Source organism: Sciurus carolinensis, chromosome 9, assembly GCF_902686445.1.
Source record: "Sciurus carolinensis chromosome 9, mSciCar1.2, whole genome shotgun sequence".
Lineage (NCBI taxonomy): Eukaryota > Metazoa > Chordata > Mammalia > Rodentia > Sciuridae > Sciurus > Sciurus carolinensis.
Window position 1 is genome coordinate 52,973,663 of NC_062221.1, and position 7,252 is coordinate 52,980,914.

The 7,252-nt window shown below is 37.4% G+C and overlaps 1 pseudogene; it reads left to right on the top strand.

Annotated features, from left to right (window-relative positions):
• Positions 1 to 6,320: 6,320 nt before the first annotated feature.
• On the top strand, positions 6,321 to 6,671 carry LOC124992395 (multifunctional methyltransferase subunit TRM112-like protein; annotated as a pseudogene).
• The last annotated feature ends 581 nt before the right edge of the window (positions 6,672 to 7,252 follow it).

Genomic DNA, 7,252 nt, shown 5'->3' on the forward strand with positions numbered 1-7,252 from the left:
AGAGGACTCTAATAATTACCTGACCTAATGACAGGGTATTTATGAAGCAATCATATGCATCATACATCTTGCTAGAATATTTCCTATGTCATTAAGCTAAAAAGGGTATATGGTTTCCCTCTTTTCCTCAAATCCTGCCTCTTTCTTGATTACAAGCACTCACTGTACATGTCTATTTTGCTTATTAAGTTGATTATAAAATCCTTTGAGAGAAGAACCATGTATCTAATGTTTATTCTAGACTTGGTATATGCTGGATGCCACCACAGTTTGAAGTGGTGGGAGAGAGAAGGAAAAATACCTGAGCCCTTCCACGCTTTAATTCCAGATCCTTAACTTTGTAGGTTTCTCATAAATCCTAAGTTCTTACTGTAAGATAACATTAACTGTTTTTGTGACTAAAATCCAACAAAGTTTCATTTTACTCATTATTTCCATATCTTAAAACTCTTCTCTGTATAAAATACAGGACTGAATGGATGTCCTGCAGCCAAACTGGACAATTAGTTTCTAATTGGCCCCTGTCCTTTCTAGCCTTGTATTAATCATATTTTTTGCTAAGATTACACTGCATGACAAAAGTGTCCCAAATATCAAGGATTCAGAACAACTGATACTCATTTTACACTCACAGGTCAGCACATATGTTGTCCTTTGGCTGATCTCAGCAAGGCTTTATCTAGGACAGGCTGAATTAAGGCCGGGCCACCATCAGGTCTGTCTCCAGATGCCTTCATTCCAGATCCCAGGATGAAGCAGCAGCAGCTACCTGAAACCTGCCTGCTCCAGAGGAAGAAGCTTCAAGAGAGCTGGACAAAATTGATCACATCTCTTTTAAGGCCTGGACTCCCAAGTATCATGATATCACTTCCACCCACATTCCACTGATCCAAAAAGTCAAAGTGCCAAGCCCAAGTCACTAGGGATAAGGGAAGATGCCTCAGCCAAATAGTTTGGAAAAGGAAGTGAATATCTGCACTTTTGTGATCTGATCAACCACAAGCCTCTACAGGTTTCTTTAGGGGTGTTTTGTTTTGTTTTGTTTTGTTGTTGCTTCTTCCAGTGCCGGGGTTGAACTCAGGGCCTCACATATGCTAGGCAAGTGCTTTACCACTGAGCTACATCCCAGCCCTACAGGTATATTTTTATTATTCAATTTAGATGAAATGCCATTACCATCCATGAACCTAACCTATTTAAATCTGGTCTATCCCAGTTCAAATATTACCTTTTTGTCAGGCACCGCGCTGTACTCCTATAAGCCCATGACTCAGGAGGCTGAGGCGGGAGGGTCACAAGTTCAAGGCAGAGTCTAGCGACTAGCAAGACTCTCAGCAACTTAGTGAGACCCTATTCCAAATTTTAAAAATAAATAAATAAAAAGGATGTAGCTCAGTGGTAAAGTGCCTCTGGGTTCAATTCCCAGTGTAGAAGAAAAAAAATGTTACCTTTGCCATAAAACTCTCTGATGTCACTGGGAAGAGAGTGGCATTCAATTTTCTAAACACCAAAATGAGGATCACTCCAGCAGGAATGCATTAAACTCACTTGTCTGTGTGTGATATCTTTTGTGAAATCCTGAGCACCTAAAAAATGGGTCTCTGAGCAATTCATGTTTTCATTATCATCATCATCCTGTGCCCTTAGCATTAAGAAATAAATACATTCACATTTGTGTTATCCTATGTCGGGGGCAGGGGTGACTCTGCATGAAAAAGAAAATATAATGATTAAGGGTTTCAAGCTGATATCAGACAGACTTCAGTTCAAATTCTGTCTCCCTTATCCTTGGCCGAGTGCCCTCTGGGAAGGCATTTAATAGATCCATGACTCAGTTTCCTCATCTAGTAAGTGAGGATTATAAAAATACATATAAATGGGGAGTACATGATAAGTACTCAGTTAGTGCTTCTACTTTACTGTTACTACACACACTATGGTAACAATGTTTTTTCTCTTATTATATGCAGTGTGATGAAAATATTTTTAAAATAAGTACATAATGACAGGGACTAAAAGGGAACATGTGTTAGGGTAGTAGGATGGTAAGTAAAACATCCTCTTCTTTATTTCCTTCTTGGATCATATGGTTTTGTTTATGCAATTAAAAAAATTGAGCATTTATTTTCCTTGGTGTTCAGCCAACTCTGGGGTGGTGACACCCACATGGACCTACCCTGAGGGAAACGGCTGTCTGAACAGATGCTGCATGCCAGGCTCATCACAAGTATTTTTTTTCTAATTCTTACAATAATCCTGCAAAGTAAGGAATATTAGTCCCATTTAATAGATAAGAAAGATGAGAATTTGAGAAGTTAAATCATTTTTCCAGGGTCCTGCAGTTAGTAATCAAGAAATATGAGAAACAGATCTTAGGCCTGACTCTGAAGTTCAGACTCCCTTCTCCACCCCAAATTTCTATGTAGTCACTATTTTATAGGCTATTTATAATGGGAAAAACAAACCAGGAGCAGCTAGACAGATCTTAGTTCCTAATACCATTCTCCAAAAAAAGAAACCAGGGCTCCTTGGAGAAGTGACTTACTCTAAGACTGAAGCAGGAAATACGTAAGATGAGTCTGAACCATCTTACAGTGCCAAAAAGAAGAAAATACCCCCCCCCAAAATCTTTTTAAAGGAAACCATACACACACAACAACATGCAAATCTTTAGGGTCACGAGATCCAACTGAAAGGGCTTCCAGTGGCCAAAGGGAAAACAATTTGAGCAACAAAACTAAGTAGAATTGGATTATAGTCTGAAGTATAAAATACCCATGAGTCCATACTTATATAAATGACTGAATAAAGAAATAAATTAGGAAGAATAGACAAATTTCCTACATAAAAGACTGACAATTTGTGTGGATACACCAACCTCAAGGAGATAAAGTGTAGCTCCTCAAGTACTGACCCTGAGTGGTAACTCCCTTCCAGAGAGGACAGTATGAATGGGGGGCAAATAGTAACTTTACAGTGGGGAAACCCAACAAATACAACCTCAGTAATTAAGGTCAGCCTCATCAGGCATGCCATGCAGACCTCGTGCACCCTGCTATGATGTCATAAGAAAGATACTTTACCTCTGTCATCTTCCTCCCCCAAACCCATAATCTCAGTCTAATCATCAGATGAATTCCACTAGTGGGACACGCCACAGAACGCTTGACCAGTACCTCTCAAAGCCGTGAGGGTCATCAAAAACAAGGAAAATCTGAGAAAATGTTACAGCCAAGGAGACAAAGGAAGCATGATGGATAAACGTAATATGATGTCCTGAATGGTATTCTAGAAGAAAAAAATATATATGCTAAGTGAAAACTAAAGAAATCTGAAAAAACCTGTTAATAGTAGTGTATTTGTATTGGTTAAATAGTTGAGACAAATGTACCACACTACTACAACATGCTAATAGTAGGGAAAACTGGGTGTAGGCTATATGGAAACTCTGTATTATCAACAAAACATTTCTACAAACTCAAAGCTGTCCTAAAATTAAAAGTTTGAGGACAAGTTTCAATTCTAAAGAGAGAATATAGACTTTAAAATGGTTTTCTTGTTTTGAAGATAAAAAAAATGGCAAACCTTAGCTGGAGTAACTAAGACAAAAGGAGAAAACTTAAATAAATAAAATCGAAGACAATAAAAGGAGACATTACAAACAATACCAAAGAAATAAAAAAGATCACTAGAGATTATTATGAACAACTACAAGTCCACAAATTGGATGATTGTAAAGAAATGGACAGCTGGGCAGAGTGTTGCACACCTGTAATCCCAGGCACCTCAGGAGACTGAGTCAGGAGTTCAAAGCCAGCCTCAGCAAAAATGACATGCCAAGGTACTTAGTGAGACACTGTCTCTAAATAAAATACAAAATAGGGCTGGGTTGTGGCTCAGTGTCCAAGTGCCCCTGAGTTCAATCCCCTGTACCAAAAAAAAAAAAAAAAAAAAAAGAAATGGATAAATTCCTGGACACATAGAACTTATCAACATTGAATCATAAAGAAATAGAAAACATGAACAGACCAGTGACAAATACCAAGAGTGAATCAGGAATCAAAATCTCTTCCATCAAGGAAAAGCCCAGGATAGCATCACAGCATAATTCTATCAGATATTTAAAAAACTAATACCAATTCTTCTCAAATTATTTCAAAAATATTGAAGAGGAGGAAAATCTTTCAAACACATTCTGCAAGACTAACATTACCCTGATCCTAAAACCAGACAAGGACAACACAAAACAAAAAAGCTCCAGACCAGTATTCCCTGATGAACAAACATAAACATAAAAGTCCTCAACATAATAATACCAAACTGGATCCAGCATCACATAAAAAGATAAACAACTGTGGTCAATGAAATTCAGCCTAGGGATGCAAGGATGGTTCAATATATAAAAATCGACAAATCCAATACACCCCATCAACAGGATGGAAGACAAAAATCACATAACTATCTCAACAGACTAGAAAAGCAATTAATAAAATAAAAAATCCCTTCATGGTAAAAACTCTACAAATGAGGTACAAAGGAATATGTACCTCACCATAATAAAGGCCACTTAAAACAAACATACCACTAAGTGGGGGAAAGCTGAAAGCTTTCTCCCCAAGCTATGGAACAAGCCCTTTTACCACTCTTACTCAACATAGTACTAGAAGTCCTAACTGGAGCAATTGAGCAAGAGACATAAATAAAAAACATCCAGATTGGGAAGGAGGAAGTCAAATTATCACTGTTTGCAAATGATATTATGTTATACATAGAAAACCCCAAAGACTCTGCCAGAACTGTTAGAACTGATAACAAATTTAGGAAAGTTACAGGATATAAAATCTAACATACAAAAATCAGTAGGGTTGCTATGTGCCAATAACAAGTTATTTGTGAAAAAATAAGGAAAGCAATCTCATTTATAATAGTTGCCAAAAAGTCATAACACACCTAGCAATAAATTTAACCAAAGAGGTGAAAGTTCTCTACCATGAAAATTATAAAACATTCATTAACACCAATCAGTGGGAAAATGTTCCATGTCCAGGTACTAGAGGAATTGATACTGTTAAAATTTTCACACTACCCAAAGCAATCTACAGATTCAATGCAATCCTTATCAAAATACCAATGACATTTTTCACATGAAGTAGAAAAAACAATCCTTCAACTCATCTAGAACCATTAAAAACAAAAAACAGAATAACTAAGCCAATCTTGAGCCAAAAAAGTCAATAGGGAAGCATCACATTAACTGACTTCAAGATTATACTACAAAGCTATAAGAGTCAAAACAATGGTACTGGCATTAAAGCAGACACATAAACCAATGAAACAGAATAGAGAGCCGAGAACTAAGCCCTCACACTTCCGGTCAACTGACCTGAAACCAGAGGTGCCAAGATGGGGAAAGGATAGTCTCTTCTATAAATGGTTCTGGGAAAGTTGAATATCCACATGCAGAAGAATAAGACTAGACCCTTATCTCTCATGATATACAAAAAAATTAACTCAAGGTGGACTAAAGACTTAAATGTAAGATTTGAAACTATAAACATACTAGAAAAAAAACTGGGGCAAATCCTTCTGGACATTGGAATGAGTAAGGGTTTGTTTTTTGTTTTTTGTTTTTGTTTTTTTGTATAACCCACAAAACCACAGGAAACCAAAATAAAAAGAGACAAAATTACATAAAACTGATAAAAAAAAAAAAAACTTCTGCACAGCAGAGAAAACAATCAACAGAGTGAAAAGACAGACTACAGAATGAAAGAAAACATTTGCAAGCTACGTATCTGACGAGGGGTTAATATCCACAATATATAAAGAACTCAAATGCCCAACAGCAAAAAATCTGATTTTAAAATGACCAAATAGATATTTCTCAAAAGAAGACACACAAAATAATCAGTAGGTAAATGAAAAAATGCTAAATATTACTAATCAGGAAAATGTACATCAAAATCAACTCACTCCAGTTAATGACTATTATCAAAAAAGACGAGATAGGGGCTAACAAAATAATTCAGAATAGCATGCTTGAAGCCCTAGATTCAATCCCCAGCCAAAAATAATAATAATTAGTAAAGGGAACCATTACACACTATTGGTGGTAAGGTAAATTAGTATAGCCATTATGAAAAACAGTACAGAGGTTCCTCAAAAAATTAGAAATAAAACTACCATATGATCCACCAAGCTCACTACTAGGTATACATCCAACAGAAATGAAATCAGTATGTTAAAGAGACATCTGCACTTGCATGTTTATTACAGCACTAGTCACAATAGCCAAGAATCAGAAGACCACGTGTAACAACATGAAGCTGCCCACCCACCATCTACTGAGCTCTCATGTACCAGGGTTGGGGCTTCTTTGCCTCCAGGCCACCAAAGTCTGAATCAACCCCGTGGAGTTCACCCTGACTTCATAGCACAGATGATACCCAAGGTGGAGTGGGCGGCGCTTCTGGAGGCGGCTGATACCTTGCACCTTGTGTTGGTGCCCAAAGAGCTGATTGAGGACTAGAGAACAACAAGATATTTCTGAAAGATGTACCACGTGCTGCAGGAGGTGGACCACCCTGCAATGCCCAGAGTCTGAAAGTCTGTTTCACATCAGCAGCGGGATCCCCAACATGCTGCCGAGTAATGAGGAAACTGAGACTTAACCATGTCAAGCACAGTTTTATGTTTTGTGACCATGTGTATCTTTGTTGACATGTATTCTGTTTGCTAGTTCTGCCATGTGTAGCCCCATCCCTTGACCCAACTGACACACTGACCACAGCATTTTTGAGCTCCATAGTACATCTTTTTTTTTTTTTTTCCTCATTAAAGGGTCAAAACCAAAAAAAAAAAAAAAAAAAAAAAAAAGCCACGAATTGGAAACCTGTAGGGCCAGGGATGTAGCTCAGCTGGTAAAGTGCTCACCTCGCATGCACAAGGCCCTGGGTTCAATCCCCAGCACCACAAATAAAATAAAATAAAATAAAATAAAGAAGAAGAATTAGAAACCTGTGTCTACCAACTAATGAAGGGATAAAGAAAACATGGTATGTATACATGATGAAATATTATTCATCCATTAAAAAAAGAATGAAATCCTGTCATTTGTGACAACATGGATGTAACCAGAAGTCATGGTGTTAGATGAAATGAAAGTCAGGCACAGAAAGACAAATAGTGCATGAAATCTAAAAAAGTTGATCTCACAAAGCTGAGATTAGAGCAGGGTTACAAGAGGCTTCAG